The following is a 23,718-nucleotide window of genomic DNA, read 5'->3' on the forward strand; positions in this document are numbered from 1 at the left end:
TTTTGAGTTCTCTATTTTGTTCCATTGGTGTATGTGCCTGTTTTTGTTCCAGTACCATGCTGTGTTGTTTACCGTGGGCTTAGAAGTATAGTTCGAAGTGGGGCAGCATGATGCCTTCAGCTTTGTTCTTTTTGCTTGGGATTGTGTTGGCTATATGAGCTCTTTTTTAGTTTCATAAGAATTTTTTCTAATTCTGTGAAGAGTGTCAAGGGTAGTTTAATAGGAATAGCATTGAATCTATAAATTGCTTTGGGCAGTATGGCCATTTTCACAATACTGATTCTTCCTGTCCATGACTATGAAATGTTTTTCTATTTGTTTGTGTCCTCTGATTTCCTTGAGCAGTGGTTTGTAGTTCTCCTTGAAAATTTCCTTCACTTCCGTTGTTAGCCGTATCTCTAGGTATTTTATTCTCTTTGTGGCAGTTGTGGCTGGGAGTTCATTTATGATTTGACTCTTTGCTTGTTTGTTGTTGGTGTATAGGAATGCTTGTGATTTCTGCACATTGATTTTGTGCAATCATTTTTCCTGCAAGCTCTGATGTTAGTAATACCATAAGGGCTGGAAATTCCTTATAAATTTTCATGAACTTACCTCGGATACCACAGGCATTATATGATTAATTGATAGATACACTCGTGATGTTATCCATATGTGGTAATATTGTTGAACTATGTCCTTTCTGGTTTTTACCATGGAAATTTGTATTCCCACTAATCTATAAAATTATTCTATAGAGGACCAAAATCCTTTTTAACAGAATATGTCCAAAAATCCAGTTGAATGAAGAAAATTATCTAAATTATCTTCTTGAGATAATGGACCCAAGGTGGATGTGTATAGTTAATGGGACAAGAGGCAGATGATTCTGCATTTCCTTCCTCATATTCTGAGATGGATTCTCCCTGACATGTGAAAAAATAGTTAAACGCACAGTATTTTAAAAAAACTTATCAGTATGTTTGAAATCATTATCAAAAATTGCTTTACACTATCAAAGTGCCTTGATAACTTTATATGATGAAATACAATTACCTTTCACTGAAAAATCTTCAAAAACTTTTGGTCTCTGAAATTAAACTTATGTCTGTCATAGTATTTAGGACCCAAATCAGGGAACCCTATAAGCTATTACAACTTGTCTTTCCAACTCTCTCTGGTCATTGTTTCTTCATAGGTAGCTTCAGCTCTAAGAAGATTTGCTCATGTTTTGAACTGAGACTTTCATTAAGCACTTATTCTGTGTCAGGCCCTCTGGTAGGTTTTAGGGAAATAAAGAGATGAGTAAGATTCAGTCCCTGTCCTTGAGGTTGTCACACGGTCTAATAGGAAAGGCAAACATGCAGCTAATTATAATTACAATGTGCTAAATAATAAAATAAAAAATATGAATAAGGTACTGTGGGAGATGTGATAGTAATTAATTCTGCCTACAAGTGGTGACAGGAAGACATGGCTAGAAATGAAAATGAGAACGCTATAAAGTTGGTGTATTAGGGCTAATATTTTTTAGATTATTATAGCTAAGACATTTTATATACCTTCACTCTCTGTCAAGTAAGTGGGCAAAATGAACATTGGCTTTGGAAGAAGAAAAAGGAAGTGGAAATCTGGCTCCTTCACCTTTTCTGGGAAGCAGGGAAAGGAGAAGGAAAAACAGGCAAGGAGATCAATTGTCAGATTTAATCCACTCCCAATCCAGGACTGATCTAGAAGGTTAAAGGGCTGCAAACCATGCAGGTTGGTATGGAATTTTCCGAGAACATCATGTTTGTGGCCTACTTTAAAGGCTAGCCTTCATCATTCTGGCCCTGAGAGCAGCCTGATACTTGGCTCGGGACCACTTCCCACATCATGTCACAGGAATAGAGAATCTTTGACAGGAGGAGGTGGCAAGACTGGCATGCTGAGGGAGACAGTGAGGCTCCTCAAACACTACATGGAGTGTAGAGGATCCCTGTAAATTCTTAGTGCCCAGGAATAGGGAGTGGAGGATCTGAGAATATGTGTGGCTGGACAGAGACCTAGGGTGAGAATACAGAGCACAGAGCGCTGACTGCACAAGAGGCTGGAGGTGTGGGAAAGGTGTGATCAGTTACATAAAGTTAGCTGAGTTCTTCCTTGAGTTTTAGTGTGTAATTTTGTAAGCTTATCCCATAAGTGTAGGGCTAGGTGAAAAAAATGTAGGCTACGTTAAGATTTTTGAACTTCCTCTAATCAAAAATGAGAGCTCTGGAAAGATTTTTAATTAAGGGCATGGAAAGTTTTAGGAATATCTGTCTTTTGGGAGAGTGAAGGTGAATAGTAAAGGCAAAATGGCTAGGAAGAGGACTAAAACTAGTGACATACGGTGGAAACCTGTAGAAGTAATACACAAAAAAGAAGACCCTTAATTAACTGGGGCAGTTAGAGGATGAAAAGGAGGTGATAGAATTTTTGACTGAGAGGTCCCACGAAAGCACATGTGTGAGAAGTGTTCCTTAGGACAAAAACCCTCTAAAAATGGTTTGAAGTTTCTACTTAGGGCACCTGGATATGTAAGATTATAATTAATTTTTATTGGAAATAAAAGAGGACAAGTGGGGATAGACAGCAAATGCATTCTGTTTGAGGCATATGATGTTTAAGGTACCAGTGAGGTATTTAATTAGAAACAGTCAAGATGCAATACAGGTGAGGAGCTATTAATTAATGGATAAATTAATTAGTTAAATTAATATTTTGAGAACACACACTAAAGTATCAGGCCCTTACTCAGCACTACTCATACAGTTGTGAGTAAAACAAGCAAGTCTTATCTACATATAAATTTGTGAGCACAAATCACTGGAATTTAATTCTAAATTAAGTTAAAACATTAATAAAGTAATCACAGACAGCCTAAATAATAAACTGTGATAAGAGGCGTGAGGTAAAGTGACCAGAAGAGTTAGAAGCAGGTAACAGGAAGACCTGTTCTAAGCAGACAACAGGAAGCGGATAACAGGAAGAACTGTTCTGAGCCAAGAGGTAAATGAAAGCTTCATTGCAATATATAAAATAATTCACCTGAGGTCTGAAGAGTGCATGGAGATACACCAGATGTGTGCATGTGTGTGCATGTGTGTGCATGTATGTGTGTGAATGTTGGTATGCAGAGCACGCATTCCAAGGTGATTGAATAATTGTAAGGAGTCTCAGGCAGGAAGGGGTTTGAGAAGCTAAAAGCAAGCTCTTTTGGTTGACTACAAAGTGGAGAAATTGGTACAGGTTAAGGTGGAGAAGTCCTCCTCAGATAATGGTGAAAGAACTTGTACCAGATGATCTCTCTCAGAGATAACTATTATAAACTCTGGAGGAAAAAACCCACCCAACCACTGGAAGGCATTACAGGGCAACCAGAAGGAGGCAGAGACTGGAGGGGAGTAGACCATTGAAAGAAGAAAACTTCCCTAGGTAAAATGTTCTAGGGATAATATTTTGAGGGCCCTCCCTTAGTCTGTATCATCTTGGGGCAGCTACAACTGAGGTAGAAAATCACAATCTAATTAGAGTAGTAAGATGAAGATAAAAAAAGCTGGAGCATCTGGAAAGCGAGGAAGGAAAGGATGTAGAAAATGGGAAGATAAATATAAAAAAAAAGTCCCCAGTTCAGGCCATGCCTAAGTATTTTAGTTTTGATGCTATTCTAAATAAGATTGTTTTTAAATTTCCTTTTTAGATAGTGTGTTATTAGTGTATAGAAAAGCAACTAATTTTTCTATGTCGATTTTGTATTCTGCGATTTACTAAATTTATTAGTTCTAGCAGTTTTGGGGAAAGCTTTAGTTTTTTCTATATGTAAAATCATGTCATCTGCAAACAGGGACAATTTTACCTCTTTCTAATTTAGATTAGATCTTGAATTGGATTTTAAAATTTCTTTTTCATGCCTAATTGTTCTGGCTAGGACTTCCAGTACTATGTTAAATAGAAATAATGAGAGTGGCCATCCTTGCCTTGTCTCTGATCTTAGTGGAAAAGCTTTTAGTTGTTCCCCATTGAGTATGATGTTGCTGTTGTATTAGTCTGTTCTCATGCTGCTAATAAAGACATACCCAAGATCAGGTAATTTATAAAGAAAAAGAGGCTTAATGGACTCACAGTTCCACATGGCTGGGGAGGCCTCACAATCAAAGCAGAAGGCAAGGAGGAACAAAGTCACATCTTACTTGGCAACAGGCAAGAAAGCTTGTGCAGGGGAACTCCTGTTTATAAAACCATCAGATCTCATGAGACTTACTAACTACCATGAAATCAGTATGGGGGAAACTGCCCCCATGATTCAGTTATCTCCACCTGGCCCCACCCTTGACACCGTTGACATGTGGGGATTATTACAATTCAAGGTGAGATTTGGGTGGGGACACAGCCAAGCCATATCAGCAGTGGACTTGCTAGTAACCCACTTAAAAATGAGATAAAGACTGGAATAGACATTTCTCCAAAGAAGAGATACACAAATCACCGTAAAGTACATGCAAAGATTCTCAATGTCACTATTCATCAGGTAAATGCAAATCGAGACCACAATGAGATATTATCTCACACATGTTAGGATGACTGTTATCAGTAAAAACAAAAGACAAGTGTTGCTGAGGATGTAGAACAATTGTAATCCCTGTATAGTATTGGTGGAAATGCAAAGTAGTGCAGCTGCTGTGGAAAACAGTACAAAAGTTACTAAAAAAATTTAAAAATGGAACTACCATATGATCTATTAATAGCATCCCACTTCAAGATATTTATCCAAAAGAATTGAAATCAGGATCTTGAAGAGAGATTTGCACTCCCATGTTCATTTCAGCACTATTCACAATAACCAAGATGTGGAAGCAATCAAAATGTTCAGTGTATAAATGTATAAAGAACATGTGGTAGATACATCTAGTAGCATACTATTCAGCCTTAAAAAGAAGAAAAATTTTTTTTATTATACTTTAAGTTTTAGGGTACATGTGCACAACGTGCAGGTTTGTTACATATGTACACATGTTCCATGTTGGTGTGCTGCACCCATTAACTTGTCATTTAACATTAGGTATATCTCCTAATGCTATCCCTCCCCCTGCCCCCCACCCCACAACCGGACCCGGTGTGTGATGTTCCCCTTCCTGTGTCCATGAGTTCTCATTGTTAAATTCCCACCCATGAGTGAGAACATGTGGTGTTTGGTTTTTTGTCCTTCCAATAGTTTGCTGAGAATGATGGTTTCCAGCTTCATCCATGTCCCTACAAAGGACATGAACTCATCATTTTTTATGGCTGCATAGTATTCCATGGTGTATATGTGCCACATTTTCTTAATCCAGTCTATCATTGTTGGACGTTTGTCTTGGTTCCAAGTCTTTGCTATTGTGAATAGTGCTGCAATAAACATATGTGTGCATGTATCTTTATAGCAGCATGATTTATAGTCCTTTGGGTATATACCCAGTAATGGGATTGCTGGTTCAAATGGTATTTCTAGTTCTAGATCCCTGAGGAATCACCACACTAACTTCCACAATGGTTGAACTAGCTTACAGTCCCACCAACAGTGTAAAAGTGTTCCTATTTCTCCACATCCTCTCCAGCATCTGTTGTTTCCTGACTTTTTAATGATTGCCATTCTAACTGGTGTGAGATGGTATCTCACTGTGGTTTTGATTTGCATTTCTCTGATGACCAGTGATGATGAGCATTTTTTCATGTGTGTGTTGGCTGCATAAATGTCTTCTTTTGAGAAGTGTCTGTTCATATCCTTTGCCCACTTTTTGATGAGGTTGTTTTTTTCTTGTAAATTTGTTTGAGTTCATTGTGGATTCTGGATATTAGCCCTTTGTCAGATGAGTAGATTTCAAAAATTTTCACTCTAATGGTAGTTTCTTTTGCTGTGCAGAAGCTCTTTAGTTTAATTAGATCCCATTTGTCAACTTTGGCTTTTGTTGCCATTGCTTTTGGTGTTTTAGGCATGAAGTCCTTGCCCATGCCTATGTCCTGAATCGTATTGCCTAGGTTTTCTTCTAGGGTTTTTATGGTTTCAGATCTGACATTTAAGACTTTAATCCATCTCGAATTAATTTTTGTATAAGGTGTAAGGAAGGGATCCAGTTTCAGCTTTCTACATATGGCTAGCCAGTTTTCCCAGTACCATTTATTAAATAGGGAATCCTTTCCCCATTTCTTGTTTTTGTCAGGTTTGTCAAAGATCAGATGGTCGTAGATATGTGGCATTATTTCTGAGGGCTCTGTTCTGTTCCATTGGTCTATATCTCTCTTTTGGTACCAGTACCATGCTGTTTTGGTTACTGTAGCCTTGTAGTATAGTTTGAAGCCAGGTAGCATGATGCCTCCGGCTTTGTTCGTTTGGCTTAGGATTGACTTGGCAATGTGGGCTCTTTTTTGGTTCCATATGAACTTTAAAGTAGTTTTTTGCAATTCTGTGAAGAAAGTCATTGGTAGCTTGATGGGGACGGCACTGAATCTATAAATTACCTTGGGCAGTATGGCCATTTTCATGATATTGATTCTTCCTACCCACGAGCATGAAATGTTCTTCCATTTGTTTGTATCCTCTTTTATTTCATTGAGCAGTGGTTTGTAGTTCTCCTTGAAGAGGTCCTTCACATCCCTTGTAAGTTAGATTCCTAGGTATTTTATTCTCTTGGAAGCAATTGTGAATGGGAGTTCACTCATGATTTGGCTCTTTGTCTGTTATTGGTGTATAAGAATGCTTGTGATTTTTGCACATTGATTTTGTATCCTGAGACTTTGCTGAAGTTGCTTATCAGCTTAAGGAGATTTTGGGCTGAGACGATGGGGTTTTCTAAATATACAATCATGTCATCTGCAAACAGGGACAATTTGACTTCCTCTTTTCCTAATTGAATACCCTTTATTTCCTTCTCCTGCCTGATTGCCCTGGCTAGAACTTCCAACACTATGTTGAATACGAATGGTGAGAGAGGTCATCCCTGTCTTGTGCCAGTTTTTGAAGGGAATGCTTGCAGTTTTTGCCCATTCAGTATGATATTGGCTGTGGGTTTGTCATAGATAGCTCTTATTATTTTGAGATACGTCCCATCAATACCTAATTTATTGAGAGTTTTTAGCATGAAGGGTTGTTGAATTTTGTCAAAGGCTTTTTCTGCATCTATTGAGGTAATCATATGGTTTTTGTCTTTGGTTCTGTTTACATGCTGGATTACGTTTATTGATTTGCATATGTTGAACCAGCCTTGCATCTCAGGGAAGAAGCGCCCACTTGATCATCGTGGATAAGCTTTTTGATGTGCTGCTGGATTTGATTTGCCAGTATTTTACTGAGGATTTTTGCATCAATGTTCATCAGGGATATTGGTCTAAAATTCTCTTTTTTTTGTTGTGTCTCTGCCAGGCTTTGGTATCAGGATGGTGCTGGCCTCATGAAATGAGTTAGGGAGGATTCCCTCTTTTCCTATTGATTAGAATAGTTTCAGAAGGAATGGTACCAGCTCCTCCTTGTACCACTGGTAGAATTTGGCTGTGAATCCATCTGGTCCTGGACTTTTTTTGGTTGGTAAGCTATTAATTATTGCCTCAATTTCAGAGCCTGTTATTGGTCTATTCAGAGATTCAACTTCTTCCTGGTTTAGTCTTGGGAGATTGTATGTGTCCAGGAATTTATCCATTTCTTCTAGATTTTCTAGTTTATTTTCATAGAGGTGTTTACAGTATTCTCTGATGGTAGTTTGTATTTCTGTGGGATCAGTGGTGATATCCCCTTTATCATTTTTTATTGCATCTATTTGATTCTTCTCTCTTTTCTTCTTTATTAGTCTTGCTAGTGGTCTATCAATTTTGTTGATCTTTTCAGAAAACCAGCTCCTGGATTCATTGATTTTTTGAAGGGTTTTTTATGTCTCTGTCTCCTTCAATTCTGCTCTGATCTTAGTTATTTCTTGCCTTCTGCTAGCTTTTGAATGTGTTTGCTGTGAAGAAAATTCTTATCTATGCAACAACATAGATAAACCTTGCGACATTATGTTAAGTGAAACAAGTCAGTCACTTGTCTACTTATATGAGGTATCAAAATAATCAAACGCATAGAAGCAATGATGATTGCCAGAGGCTGAGGGAGGAGAAAAGGCAAGTTGCTAATTCATGTGTGTAAAATTTCAGTTGTGCAAAATGAATCAGTTCTAGAGATCTGATGTATAACATGGTGCCTATAGATAACATTCTACTGCACACTTAATCAGTTAAACTGCTGAACACCAAAGAGAAAAATTTATAAAAACAGCTAAACGAAACCATGTATTACATCCAGATCAATATGTAATAGACATGATGGGTAGTTTCTGATAAGAAAGAACAGATGAATCAGACCATTGGACCATTCTAGCATCAGAATGACAACTTTAAAGAGATAGAAGAAATTTAAAAAACCTGTCAACTCAGAATTCCACATCCTGTGAATTTTTTTTTTCAAAACTGAAGGCAAAATGCAGACATTTACAGAAAAATAAACCAGAAATTTGTTGCCAGTAGACTGCATTATAAGAAATGTTAGCTGGAAGACTTCTCTGATTTTTTAAAAGTAAAAAAAGAAAAAAATTTGTCATTCAGACTAAAGGAAAATGACTTCATATGGAAACTTGTATTCTATAGGAAAAAATGAAAAGGATGGTAAATACTAAAATGTGAATTGTAAAAAGCCACATAATGTAAATATATATTTCCTTGTCCCAATTTTTCTAAAAGACATATGGCCATTTAAACCAAAAATATGAACTGTATTGTAGGGTTTATGGTGTATAATATGTATTACTGTAGTAGCACAACAGATGGTAGCTGTTAAACGTATATATTTGCAAAGTTTTTAAAGCTAATATGAAGTAATACATTAAGTGAACTGTAAGAGTCTTGGATGTGTATTATAATTCCTGGAGCACCCATCTCTCTCTCTCTCTCTCACACACACACACACACACACACACACACACACACACACACACCCTCAATAACATGGATTCAATGCAATACAATTTTCAACTGATTTTACTTAGTTTTTATAACTTTACAATATAATTCTAAAATTTACCTAGAAAAACAAAAGGACTAAAAAGACAAATACTGAAAAAAATAAAAAGGAAAGATTTACGTGGACTTCAAGAACTGCTACAGCTACAGTATTCAAGGCAGTGTGGTTTTGACATAAAGACAGAAACACAGAATAAGAACAGGCCAGAGAGTTCTGAAATAGACCCATACTAATATTGCCATTGATTTTGGTAAAGGTGGAAAAGTAATTTTGATAAAGAGGTAACAGAAGTATATCTAATAAATGGTATTATAATTGCTGAATAGCCATATATAGAAAAAGTAACTCAAGGTAGATCATAAACGTAAATGTAAAATCTCAAACAGTAAGTTATCCTAGATGAAAACATAGGAACGTATTTTTTTCTCCTTGGGAGTATGCAAAAGTTTCTTAGGACACAGAAAGAAATAACCATAAAGTATGATAAAATAAATTCAAAATCACCACTTCTGTTCATTGAAAGATACCACTAAGAAAATGGATATCCAAGCCAAAGATATGAGTATATATTTCCAGTTTACATAGTGATAAAGCACTTGGATTGTGAATACATTCAGAACATGAGAAATCCAAAATTCAAAACAAACCAGTGAAAAATGAGCAAAAGTCTTGAAGAGACACTTCACAAAGGAGAATATATGAATGGTCAATAAGCGCGTGAAAAGTAGTCAACATTATTATTCATCAAGTAAATGCAAGTTAAGCTACCATTTGAGTGTTCCTACTTCAGGCTAAATTGGTAACACCAAAGGTAGGTTTGGATGTAGAGCAATACAACTCTAATTTGTGGGACTATAAAAAATGGCACCACTACTTTAGAAAGGAATTTTGCAGCTCTTATAAATTTCAACTTTCAACTTCTCTATAAGCCAGTAATTTTAGTAATTGTATGACTTGATACTCAGCAAAGAGAAATTAAACCAAATGTACAAAAACAACTTGTACACTCGAGACATTTTTAATATCCAAAAATAAAATTGCCCTAAACTGGCAATAACCTAAATGTTCATCAGTAAGAGAGCTAACAAAAAATCTGTAGTATGTTTAGGATGATGGAATGCTTTTCAGGAATAAAAGAAAGCAAACTCCTGAGACAGAAAACCCTATGGAAGAATCTCATAGATAATATTCTGAGTAAAAGAAACTACATACAAAGTAGTACATATTGAGTGACATTTCATTTTAAGACAGAAAAAACTAATCAATGGTGACAAATATGCAGAAAGTGAATCATTCTGTAGGGGAGGAGGATTGATTTGAAAGGGCATAAGGTAATATTTTGGGATGATGAAAATGTTATCTTAATAGAGGTGGATACACCTATTTCATAAGTGTACGTATTTGTCAAAACTCATCAAATTGTATGCTTTATCATGCATTTTGAAAAATCTGCAAGGGAGTATTGACCTCTAGTTTACAGGTTGGCTTTCAGCAGTGGTATGCGTTAGCAATTCTGAGACTACTTTCTGTGAATTCTAGGTTGAGCAAGTGAAGAAACATGTGGATAATGAGTTAAATTTCTCACTGTTAGAGAAGTGACAGAGATTACTAGTCTCTCAAGTTTCTTTCCTTGTCTTCTATGTTAAAAATTATCTAGGTATGTAATTACTAACAATGGAGTGGTCATGTTATTTACTAAGATAGAGAATGTTGAGGGAAAACATTTGGGGACCATGTTATGAATTCAGTATTGAGCAGAGTGAGCTTGAGATTCCTTTGAGGTATCTTAGCAGAGATGTTGATCTACAATTTATCATACGCCTCTAAACTTGGGGGAACAATTAGGTCTGAAGATGTAAGTTCAGAGTTGTGTAGCTAACATTTATTCAGTGATTACTAGATACCAGGCACTCTTGTTAAGCACATTATATGTATAAATACATGCTTAAAATAGAATTTATTATTCTCATTTTACAGATGAAGACACTGAGGCACAGAGTCATTTCATAATTTACCCAAAGTCACAAAGCTTGTCACAGGAATGTATGGAATTATTGAAGTCATTGACAAATAATATAACAAATGAAGAAAAGAGGCCTAGACAGAGATTACTAGTTGTCCCTCAATATTCCTTCCATTTTCTTTCTTATAAAAAACTATCTGTGTATGTAACTGCCCAACTTCCTCTGAAACTAGGTTTGGTGCATGAGATGTAAGAAGGACCTGTGTGCCTACTTTATGAAATACCTGGTGCACCCCCTTTTGCTGTTTTCCTCTCTTCCTTCCATCTTCTAGTCTGGAATCTAGATGCTACCTTGGACCATGAGGATGCAGATCACACCCTAGAAATTAGAGAGTTCTGAAGTGGATGTGGTAGGTCTGTGGGAACCTTATTTAAGCCCTGCAACTTGGGTTTTCTTCTTACTCATTGCTAAGTCCAATCTCAATGCATAAATCTGGATAACGGTCTTTAAACAAAAATGTGAAGACCCAGATGAACTTGAAAAAGAATGACAGGGAAACCCCTAAAAGTGTTAGTAGGAAACAGAGTTTGGGGTCACTGAAGCTAAAGAGAGTCCCCTTCAAGAATGGAGAGATCAGCAGTGTTTGGTGCCACTGAATTTGCAATTAAGATGATAAAAAAAATTTCCTCAGGGTTTACACTATTGTGAGAGTCTTTTCCACAGAATGATAAAGGTGGAAACTGGACTGGAGTGATCAAGGTGAAAATGGGAGGAAGAAACGGAGAGTGCATTCATTAATAACTCATTTTAGAAGTTTGGCTTTAAAGATGTTAGCAGTTAAAAAAAAGGTCAATGGAGAATTTCTTTTCAATATTGAGAAATCCTAGTATAAAAAAGCGAAAAATCCATGAGAGAGGGAGCTGTTAAAGGTAAAACCAAATAAAGAGATAAGGGAAAAATCTGTAGCAATGGGTCATTGATATAGTAGGAGTGGCTGCCATCCGTAGCATAAGTGGGGGGATGGGCTTTGGAAAGTTGTACAGCCTGAATTGTAATGTGGGTGGAGAAGGCAGGTGAGCTCTATCCGCCCCAGAGAAATTGGAAAATTGAATATAGTAATTTTGGACATTGGACATGAACAAGTAGATTATGGTGGAAACCGTAAGGAGTAAGCTCAGAAACACTTAGAAAAGAGGTTTTTAAGTAGATGTGGTAGGAACATCAGAAATAGCTGGTGAGTTTTTAAAATGCTATATACTTAGATTTATGGATATTCTAGTACCAGAGTGGGAGTGGGAAAGGAAGGTTTGAACTCAATAACAGGTCATGTTCGATTATGCCATGCTGACAAAAATTGTCAGTAGATTTATTTCATCCTCTGGCTCTTTATCCGTCAGGAGTCAGTCAAAGGCCCTGCTCCACACCATTTTCTCTCAGGGTCCTGGGTCTCACGGAGGCTTCATCTCCTTGCATCCATGATTTCTGAGGTGGAAGAAAGGGTGGCAAAACATATGCTAGCTCTTTAAGCTCCCACCTAGTAGTCACAATGGTCATTTCTACTATTATTGATCAAAGCAAGTCATAGAGTGTCACAACTTTAATGGAGCAGTGACTTTCAATACTACATGCCATGTATTTGAAAGATGGGGAGGGTTTGGAAAATTTGGATAAGAGCATTGATGTTTACTACTCAATCTGTATTGTTAAAAAGAGGTGTTCAAGGAGAAGTATTAAGTACTTATGTCCCCCATTGAACTACAGTGGCCTAGAGTAATAAGTTAAGATTGTGTAGAAAACCTGCCATAACATTAACGTTTTAGGAAAGATGAAGTGAGGATTCAAGACAAAGCTCAGTCAGAGGATAGAGGAAAAGAAGGACTAAGTAGTGTCTCAGAGGTGAAAGCAATGATTGCTTCTCTGACTTCTGGAAAGAGAAGGGATTTCTAAGGATAAATACAATAGAAAAAAATTAGAGTGTGAAATATAAATAAATATGACCACATAAAGTATAAATTTATAACTTTAAAAATTGGGAAAATATTGCAGCAAATCTGAGACAAAAGTTTTAATATATACAGACCTCTTACAAAGCACATATCAATAAATAAGGGAAATCTGAAGTAGAAAAGGACATTGTGATTTTAAATTATTGTTCAAAAACATTCACTCCCTTCCCTGTCTTACACCTATCCACCCAAAAGGGAATATACTTTCCAGCCCTTTGACTATGGGCTCAGCCATGTGACATGTTTAGCTAAATAGATAAATATTAGCAAATGTAAGCAAAGACTTAAATGTACTTGTATGAAGGGATTGGCCCTTACATCTCTGCAATTACCATGAAAAGGCTCTTTCCCGTAAAGCATGCTGATGTAAGAAAGATAAGAGATGTGTGGATCAGACCTTACCCAATATACACGTAAAGCTGGGCACAGCCAGACCCAGCCTAATTCAGTCAACCTGCAGATTTGTAAGCAAATAAGTGTTCCTGTTTTGTGTCACTGAGAGTGCATGGTTGTTACACAGAAATAGCAGACTGATACAGATATGTCTTGGATTAGGTTCTTTAGAAATAGACTGTTTTGGCAAGCAGAATATTTATTGGGGATTAACACTTTTGGAAAAAAGAAGATGGAAGCAGAATTGAGCAGACGAAGAAGTTGAGCTGTGATGGAGGCTCAGAAAAGCTTTGGCCAATTTCCTGGAGAGCTCTAGGCCAAATATGGGTCATTAGAGTTGTCACATGCTGGACAAAATGGCCTTAATATCACTGCTACAGTCAATCATAAGGTATCGGCCACCCCAGGAAGGGTGTGCCATTGGAAAAAGTGGCTCTCTGCAGCTGAGGCAGACTCTAACAGCTAGAGTCTGTATGCAGACTATTTCCAGTGGTTGGGGAAAACTGGCTTTCCTTGAAGAAGGATCTGGAAAGTGAATCTTCATGTCCACTATAACTTATCCCTTGAGAGGCTCCATAATACTGTGAGTCTTTCTTTTGTGGGGGAAATCGGGAATAACTAGAGCTATTGGCAATGCAGCTGTTTTGGAGGCTGGAACTGATGCTCATTACCTCCCTCCTCCAATCTCCATGCTCAGTTCTCTTCATCTTCACCTAGTAACTGCTGGGCCTGGTGGTTTACCTGGTGGCATGACACATTTTCATTCCCAAAAGGTCTAAGCTTCTGGTCACCCTGTTCTTCTCAGTCTGATATTTCAGTACTTTTTCACTGACCACCACAATTGGGCAAGAGAGTCCTAAGGGGCACCCCAAGCAATCGCCTGGGTATCACACATATTTCTCTGAAGCTCATTGTGTAACAGCAGCCCTACCTCCTCCTGACTGCCATGATGTTGATTCCTTTGCCTGCTTCCTAGTCTCTTGACATGAGAAGTTCAAAGGGCCCAGGGGCAGAGCTAGCTTATAGTTCAATGAGACTCTCAGTATGAACTTTGGCAGAGTATGTCTCCTTTAGGGACCAAGACATCCAACTGCAGAGCCTAAAGTTGAGACTAAAAATGATAGGAAGCAAATTTTCCGTGGTGGTAATCACTTGGTTCTAAGACCCATGTGTTCTTCCCACTGGGGATACAGTTCTGTATAAATGTCTTTACTGCATCTGGAAGAATGGGACTCCATCCTCACAGAGTATTGCCTCCGAGATAGTCCTTCAAATGTGTGTTCAGCAGGCTGTTTCACTGCTCTCTTGGGCCAGCACTTTCTGCATGGTATGATAGGTAATACAATCAGTGGATTCCATGGCCATGAACCTACTTTATGTAGAGTGGGTTCCTTAGTCAGACATGATGTCATATGGCATCTCATGCTGGTGATGTATCAAACAGCCTATGAGTTTCCATATAGTGGTGCTGTGTGGTTTATAATACTGGACAATTAGTAGCATCTAAATGCCTACTAATAGGAGAATAAATAGCATTTGCTATATTTATACAAAGTATCATTTTCAAAAATATTAAAGTTACATGTATTATCACAGAAGGTTTGCTGAGACACTAAGTTAAAGCAAGTTTTGGAATTTGATGCTACAAGTTGAGCGGGTGTGTGTGTGTGTGTGTGTGTGTGTGTGTATCAATACACAAAAACTCTAGGTTGTACACCACCAAACCATTAACTGTGGTTTTCAGTGGGGAGAGAAATGGGATTTGGAGGTTGCCAGATTAAGTGGTAGTCACAGAGCAGTGTGGAATTCTTACATTGCACTGTGTAGGTTGTTGAATCATGAACATATATTCAAGCGTTTCTTGTGTAAAATATACAGACTTTAAAAGTTGAAAATAGATTAATGAATCAGGGAATGTTAAGGGATTTCAAGGCCTGGAGGGACCTGAGTTTTCCAGTACTTTATGATCTCTCTCCAAAGACCTATTTTTAGCACTAATGATCTCCCCTGTTTCTTACCATCTAATTCTATACTTCTTTAAGTTGTTATTTTGGATTTTAATTGTTTTATATCTTGATTCTTATATTATTACAAGCTCTTTTAGCCAAGGGAGTATGATGCTTTACATATCCAACCTCTTCCTACATACACCTTCACCCCTTTTTCAGGACTCCACAGAAGGCAGGCATGTGGGAGATACTCTAAATATTCATTTAATGAAAAATTGTTTTAAAAATCTCATGTAGAGCAGTATCTACATTACCCTTTAATACTTTCCATTAGTGTATAATTTCATACTTTAAAATCCATTTGGTATGCATTACCTCATTTGATCTCACATTAATATAGAGTTCTAGACAACGCAGATGCTATTTCTTTAGTTTTCAGGAGAAGAAAGTGAAGTTAAAGGTCATTTGACCAACTCAGTATCAAAGCTTTGAATGAAACAGTCTTTTGACTCCTCATAGGATAACTTTGTCATTATAGATCACATGCCCGTATTTTACTCAGATCAGTCTGCATGAAACTCAAAATATGTTAGGATGAATTAAAGTAACTGCTTCATTTTCTGAAAAAACGTTATCATAGTATTCAGAAATTTGATCTTGACTTAACAGTAGCTGAGACTAAACAATTGTCATTGTGAAATTTATATACAGTATTTGCCTAACTTAGAAGCAGAGGAAAAGATTGGAGTTGTATAATTTTTCAGTGTTTCAAAGGCAGAATGATAGTGTCTGTTGTAGGAAACACATATGGAATTAGGAGATGGCCCAGCACTGTTCTTTTTTACGCACAAAGTCACTGATTCTGATCTGGGGTAAATAATTTGCCACATTCTTTCTTTTTGTTTTAAATTGATATATTGTTGTACATATGTTGGGGGTACATGTGATATTTTGATACATATATAAATGTCTAATGATCAAGTAAGGGTAATTGGGATATTCATCACTTCAAAAATTTATCTTTTCTTTGTATTGGGAACATTATAATTATTTTCTTCCAGCTATTTGAAGAATACAATAAATTATTGTTAAACTATAATTTTCCTACTGTATTATTGAATACCGGTTCTTAACTTTCTATCTGTTTTTCGGTACCAATTAACCAACTCTATCCCCACACCCTTCCTTTCCTAAGCCCTGGTAACCACCATTCTATGGTCTGTCTCCATGAAATCTATTTTTTAGCTCTCACATATGAGTGGGAACATAAAATATTTTTCTAAGCATGGCTTATTTCACTTAACATGATGGCCTCCAGTTTTATCTGTGTTGCTGCAAATGACAGAAATGCATACTTTTTGTGGCTAAATAGTATTTCATTGTGCATATATATCATATTTTTAAATCCATTCGTTTGTTGATGGGCACCTAGGTTGATTCCATATCTTGGCTATTGTGAACAGGGCTACAATAAACATGAAAGTGTAGATATCTCTTCTATATACTGACTTGCTATTTTTTGGATATCTACCTAGCAGTGGTACTGCTGGATGACATGTTCATTCTATTTCTAGGTTTTTGTGGAAGGCTTGCTGTATTTTCCATAATCACTTTTCTGCTTTACATTCCCATCAACAGTGTATGAGCATTATTTATTTTCTGCATCGTCACCAGCATTTATTATTTTTTGTCTTTTTGATGATAGCCATTCTAAATGGGGTAAGATTAAATTTCACTGTGACTTTGATATGCATTTCCTTGATGATTAGTGATGTTGAGCATTTTTCCATATACCTGTTGGCCATTTGTATGTCTCCTTTTGAGAAATGTCTATTCAGGCCGTTTGCCTATTTTTAGAAGTATTTTTTATGATTATACTTTAAGTCCTGGGATATATGTGCAGAACGTACAGGTTTGTTACATAGGTATACATGTGCCATGGTGGTTTGCTACACTCATCAACCCATCATCTACATTAGGTATTTCTCCTAATGCTATCCCTTCCCTAACCCCCAAACCCCTGAGAGACCCCGGTGTGTGATGTTCCCCTTCCTGTGTCCATGTGTTCTCATTGTCCATCTCCCATTTATGAGTGAGAACATATGGTATTTGGTTTTCTATTCCTGTGTTTGCTGAGAATGATGGTTTTCAGCTTCATCCCTGTCCCTGCAAAGGACATGAATTCATCCTTTTTTATGGCTGCATAGTATTCCATAGTGTATACATGCCACATTTTCTTAATCCCGTCTAACATTGATGGGCATTTGGGTTGGTTCCAAGTCTTCGCTATTGTAAACAGTGCTGCAAAAAACATACGTGTGCATATGTCTTTATAGTAGAATGATTTATAATCCTTTGGGTATATACCCAGTAATGGGATTGCTGGGTCAAACGGTATTTCTGATTCTAGATCCTTGAGGAATTGCCACACTGTCTTCCACAATGGTGTCATGCTGCAGGAAGGCGATGTGGTGGAAAAAGCATTCTGCCACATTTGTACTGCCACAATTTGAATATTTGTCCTTTCCAAACCTCATGCTGAAATTTGATCCTTAGTGTTGGAGATGGGGCCTGATGAAAGGCGTTTGGGGCATGTGGGCAGATTAATGCCCGCCCTTGGGGGTGAGTTCTTACTCTATTAGATTCCACAAGTGCTGTTTGTTTTTTCTTTAAAAATGAAAAAAATGACAGAAACTTCTCTCTCTTTTCCTCCTCTCACACCATGTAATCTCTGTAAAACCTGGTTTCTCTATGCCTTCCACCAGGAGTGGAAGCTGCCTGAGAACCTCATTAGAAGCAGGTGCTGGCATGGTGCTTCCTGTAAAGCCTGCGGAACTGTGAATTAAATGAAGCTCTTTTCTTTATAAATTACCTAGCTTCAGGTATTCCTTTATAGCAATGCAAAAATGAACTAAGACATGTATACTAATATTGGTTTTGATTATTTCCCTCAACCAAGACATGTAAAGTATAATATTAAATGACATTCTTATTTATAAATCAACAATATTTTGGTAATATTTGAGTTTACACTATTTCACCATTTTGGGGGAAGACACTTCTTTTTAAACATGAATGTATTTTGTTGATCTTATTGATCAAATTTGATTTTTTGTCTTTTAATATACTCCAGAACAGATAGACAGATGGCCTAAAATAACAAATTATTAAAGTTATTTCTATATGGCTCTGAAATTAGAGACTCACACATAAACCCCCACACCTCTGGGTTTGGACAAGACCTACTTGGTACTTACACAGAATCCTTCTGCCAGTGGGTAGCTGACACTCTAGCTGGTGAGGAAGATGGGAATTATTAGATCTATGGTAGACTTGAAAGCCACATTCTTAAAGAGCATGTTGTTTGAGTGAATTTATTTTTTGAATCTGCTGATATTTAATTACAAATATCACTTCATTTGTTTGATATATAAATTTGTAATGCTAAATTTCAAGAAGCACATGCAGTATTAGGTTAATATTTAAATGCATTTTTGTTTGTTTTTGCCACGAACCACCTTCCTGAATCATAGAGGAAATCATGAACGAGTAATATTTGATGTGATGCTATGTAATGTTATAAAGCATTTGTATTAATTTTTCAATCACTGACCCAGGAAATTTTAATGCCTTAGAGTAAAATTAAAGAAAAAAGTCTCAATTAAACATTTTCTTGCTCCTCAAGTTTCTGAAGGAGCTCGTTAAGATGCTGCATTTATGTAGGACTCTCAGTTACCTATTCGTAACTAGAGTTCTTGTAAGCAGTGCCATTAGGGGAGGATGCTAAAAATCATATGGCCTTCTAATGATGCCTCATTCTGGTAATGCAAAATATCACCGAATGGTATCTAACTACCATAGAGTTTTCAGCAAATGCATGTTTAAGGCCAGGAGTGTTCAATAAATAAAGTGTGAAATAAATAGTAGGCAGAAGGTCATATAGCCACAATCTACAAGTGAGCATGTGAATGACATGTCACCTTCTCTCCAAAATAAAAAAAGGCTCCACTTGCAAAACCATATTCTGAGAGGAGAAAAGAACCAAAAAGAAAGAAGGAATTCCTGAGAACACTGGCTATGAAGAAAGCTGGCTGCCAGCATGCCTGAATCTACTATATGCTAACATCAATACCGGATATTACTCATATTAGCCATAGGGATCTGTGAATAAGAGGAAAATTGGTACAGGGTGAGATGATTGCAACAATGCTAACAAATTCCTGACTTGTGTCTGGCAGGTTGTGATACTAAGAGGTACCAAAAAGGAACTGGAACATAATTCATTTAGAGAAGTGGTCCCCAGACTTTGTGGCACCAGAAACTGTTTTATGGAGGACAATTTTTCATGGGGGGCTGGGGAGTTGCACGATGGTTTTGGGATAATTCAAGCACGTTACGTTTATTGTGCACTTTATTTCTATTATTACATTGTAATATATAATGAAACATTTATATAATTCACCATAATATAGAATCAGTGGGAATCCTGAGCTTGTTTCCTGCAGCTAGATGGTCTTATCTGGGGATGATGGGAGACAGTGACAGATCACCAGGCATTAGACTCTCATAAGGATGATGTAACCTAGATCCCTCACATGCACAGTTCACAATAGGGTTTGTGGTCCTATGAAAATCTAATGCCACTGCTGATCTGACAGGAGGTGGAGCTCAGGCGGCAACACAAGGAACGAAGATAGAGAGCAGCTGTAAGTACAGATGAGGCTTTACTTGCTCTGCCATTCACCTCCTGCTGTGTGGCCCAATTCCTAACAGCCCACGGACTGTGTGAACAAATAGCTATGTGAACAAATATGTTTCATTTTATAAAATAAATTGTAATTATTAAGTGCTGAGTTGTATATATGGTTATTAGATCAAAATTGACAATGGTTTTGTTCTAATCTTCTATAACCTTATTATTTTTCCATTTTCCATTGGCCTTTCAAATTTTGAATATAGAAAGAAATATGATTAAAGCTCCCTTAACGATTTGGCAATTTCTCTTTGTAATTCTCTCAGTTCTAGTAATTTTAATTTCATATATCTTTAATGTTAATAGACATACAAATTTAGGTTTAATTGCATTTTTAATTAATTGACTATCATTATTATTTGGTCATCTGCTTTACCTATAATAGTGAATTTGGTTTTTAAATCTGTTTCCTCTCATAATAGTATTGTGATATAAGCAATCTTTTCTTTAGAATTAGTCTGACAAAAAATTTCTCTTCTCTTTCAAATTTTCGATGTTACTACATTTTAATGGTGTAAGGAAGAAATTGCTAGCTGCTCACCAAAACCTAAGTTTTCCTTTGTACATAAGTAAATGCTATATGCATATAGGCTGTATTTCTTAGTTCTTTTACAGATAGACACATGTGAATAAGTTCAGCCATTGGAATGTAAGTAGATGTGATCTGTTTTCAGGCCCACAAAGTCCTTCTGCCATGCAGCATCCTTCCCTCCTTGACCTTTTTCCTTCTAGTTGCTGGGGCAGAGGTAAGCCAAAGAATTACAGTGGAAATCTCATGATGAAGGTCACAGAGTTTGGATAGTACTGAATAATGGTGAAGACAGGCTGTCTGACAAACTCTTCATCCACATTGTGGTGTTAGATGAGGAAGAAATAAACTTTTATTGTGTTTGAGTTACTATGTCCATATGCTGAAGCATTGAAGTTGTTCTAATACAGAGATCAAAAAAGGATTCCCTAAGGAGATGACAGTAAGCAGATATTTGAAGAATGACTGGGTTGTCTTGCTTGGCTGGATGGTAGAGTCGGTAGGTGGGAATCTGTCCAGAAATAACTTTCTGAACTTTCTAGACTGCAATCATTTTCAAACATAAACTCCATAGTCAAGTTCATCTATTTTTCAATCATTGAACATGTCTGTGCTTGCTATGTAGCCCTCTTTCCCTGATATCAAATTTCCACTTACCTTTCCAAGTGTATCTCAAATACCTCCTTTTCTATGAAGCAATTACAGTTGACCTAAAGTTTACCTTCTTTTTATATTTTCAATTTTGACAGCTTGAACCTTTTATTAGAAAACATAATTCAGATCAAACTTCAAAAAATAAACAGAAAAAATTAGAAAAATATTTAGTATTGTGAGTGGTAAAAAAAAAAATAGATTGTTTTCAACATACCAGCTAATGTCAAATTGGTGCATTGCATATAGTATTTCTCAACTAATGTTAGTTGGTAGGATAATAAAATTAAAGTTTTGCAACTACCTGGTGAATGAATCAGCATAGAAACACCTTAAGACACAGAATATGTCAGCTAATATTCTCAACTAATATTAATTGGTAGGATAATAAAATTAAAGTTTTGCAATTACCTGGTGAATGGATCAGCATAGAAACACCTTAAGACTTAAGACACAGAATACATTAGCCATCCTGCATGTATTTCTTCCTGAACAAACCTTCCCACTAGATAATTTTTTTAATTTTTAAAATATAACTTGAATACAATATTTTAAATGAAATAATCATTTTCTTGCTTTTCTTTGTAGTTTAACCACCTATGTATGCATAACTAAAAAAGATAACTTAGTTTTGTCTATTTTTGAGCATCATAGAACCAAATCATATTATCTGTATACTTCTGTGACTTGTTTTATTTAACATATTCATTGTCTTTAGCAGTTGTTCATTTTCAATGTTGTATAGCATTCTATTTTATGCCATACTTTTCCTATTCTACTTTTTATGGCTATTTAGGTTATTTCCAGTTTGGAACTATTACAATGATCACAGGAATTAACACTCTTTTACATGCCTTTTAGTGCACATGTGCAAGAGTTAGTCTATGATTATACCTAGGATGAGAACCACAGGGTCATAGGCTATGCATATTTTCAACTTTGATGATTACTGTTAAATGATTTTCCAAAGCGATTGTACCAAATGACACTCATACTAGCAACTTATGAGAGTTTGAATTGTTAAACTAAATTTTTTCAATTAGATGGCTGAAATTGGTTTCATTTCTATTTTCCTAATTACTTGTGAGGTCAGGCATCTTTTTATGAATGTCCTCTTTTTGAAGTATTTATTAAGATCTTTTATCCATTTTCTATTGGGTCCCTAGACACTATATATTTTTAATTCCTAGACACACACACACACACACACACACACACACACACACACACACAGGATTATATTTAAAAAAATACATTTATGATATATATATATACATATACATGTATGTGTGTATATATAAATATATATATATATTCCAGTTCTTAGTAAAATGCAACTATATTTTTAGTTTTGCAGTTTCTCTTATCTCTGTTGATGTATTTAACAGAAATTCTTACTTTTAAATTAGTAAGTTTAGCTTTTTCTTTTTGGTCTTATTTAAGAGTTCTTTGCCTGCTACATAGTCATGAAAGTATTCACTTGTATTATTTTCTAAAGGCTTTATAGCCTTGTTATTTGCATTTAGTTCTGTAATTTATCTAAAATTTGTGTGGATAGGATAAGGTAGAGGTCTAGTATTTTTTGCCATCTGTATAAAAAATAACCTAGTATAATTAAAAAAATGGTTCTTTCCCCAATAATCTGCAATGCTACATTTAACAAATATTTACATTTTCATGGATTTATTTCTGGACACTGTATCCTGTTACATTGGTTTATTTTTCTATTGCTGTGACAATAGCCACATTTTTTTAATTCCTACAGCTAATTGAACATGTCTTTCTTCATTTTGGCTATTTTGACCATTTGGTTTTCCACATACATTTCAGAATATGTTTTTTAAGTTGACAAAAATTTCAAAAATTTTGATTCAGACTGTATTGGATCTGTAAATAAATTTGGGTATGTTTGGCATCACATTGAATTTTACTATCCATTTGTTTTATATCTCCCTTACGTACTTTATTCTTTAGCGTAAAAATTATTTACTAAATAATTCATGGTAAAAGCTTCATATTAGGAAGAGTGTGTGTAGGTGGGGGAAATTGAAGGTATATGTAAGTGACAGGCATATTTTTAGAGCATATTACCATTTTCTATTTTCGGAGAATACAGAGCATGTACTTTATTGCTTTTAGCCTCTCCCTTCACCCACTTGATAGTTCTTCATTTTGGTAGAGTTGCTATTTTTATTAGGTTGTGTTTTACTTGGGATGGCTCTGCTTTAAAAGCTAGTGCCTGCATGTGTCATGGTCTTTTTACCATATCCTCCTCATTTCTGATGAATCAAATTGCCATTATTTTATTTGTGTTCATACCCTTTACTATGATGTTTATTGAGCAAATAGATTTTTTGCCTTGCCAGCCCATGGGAAAAATAAGCCTCAGTTGAGTCTTGGCTTAAGCCACATTCTCCAAATCAGCCTCTGCCAAGCAACCCTGTATTTGCA

The sequence above is a fragment of the Nomascus leucogenys genome, chromosome 13 (assembly GCF_006542625.1).
Source record: "Nomascus leucogenys isolate Asia chromosome 13, Asia_NLE_v1, whole genome shotgun sequence".
In the NCBI taxonomy this organism is placed as follows: domain Eukaryota; kingdom Metazoa; phylum Chordata; class Mammalia; order Primates; family Hylobatidae; genus Nomascus; species Nomascus leucogenys.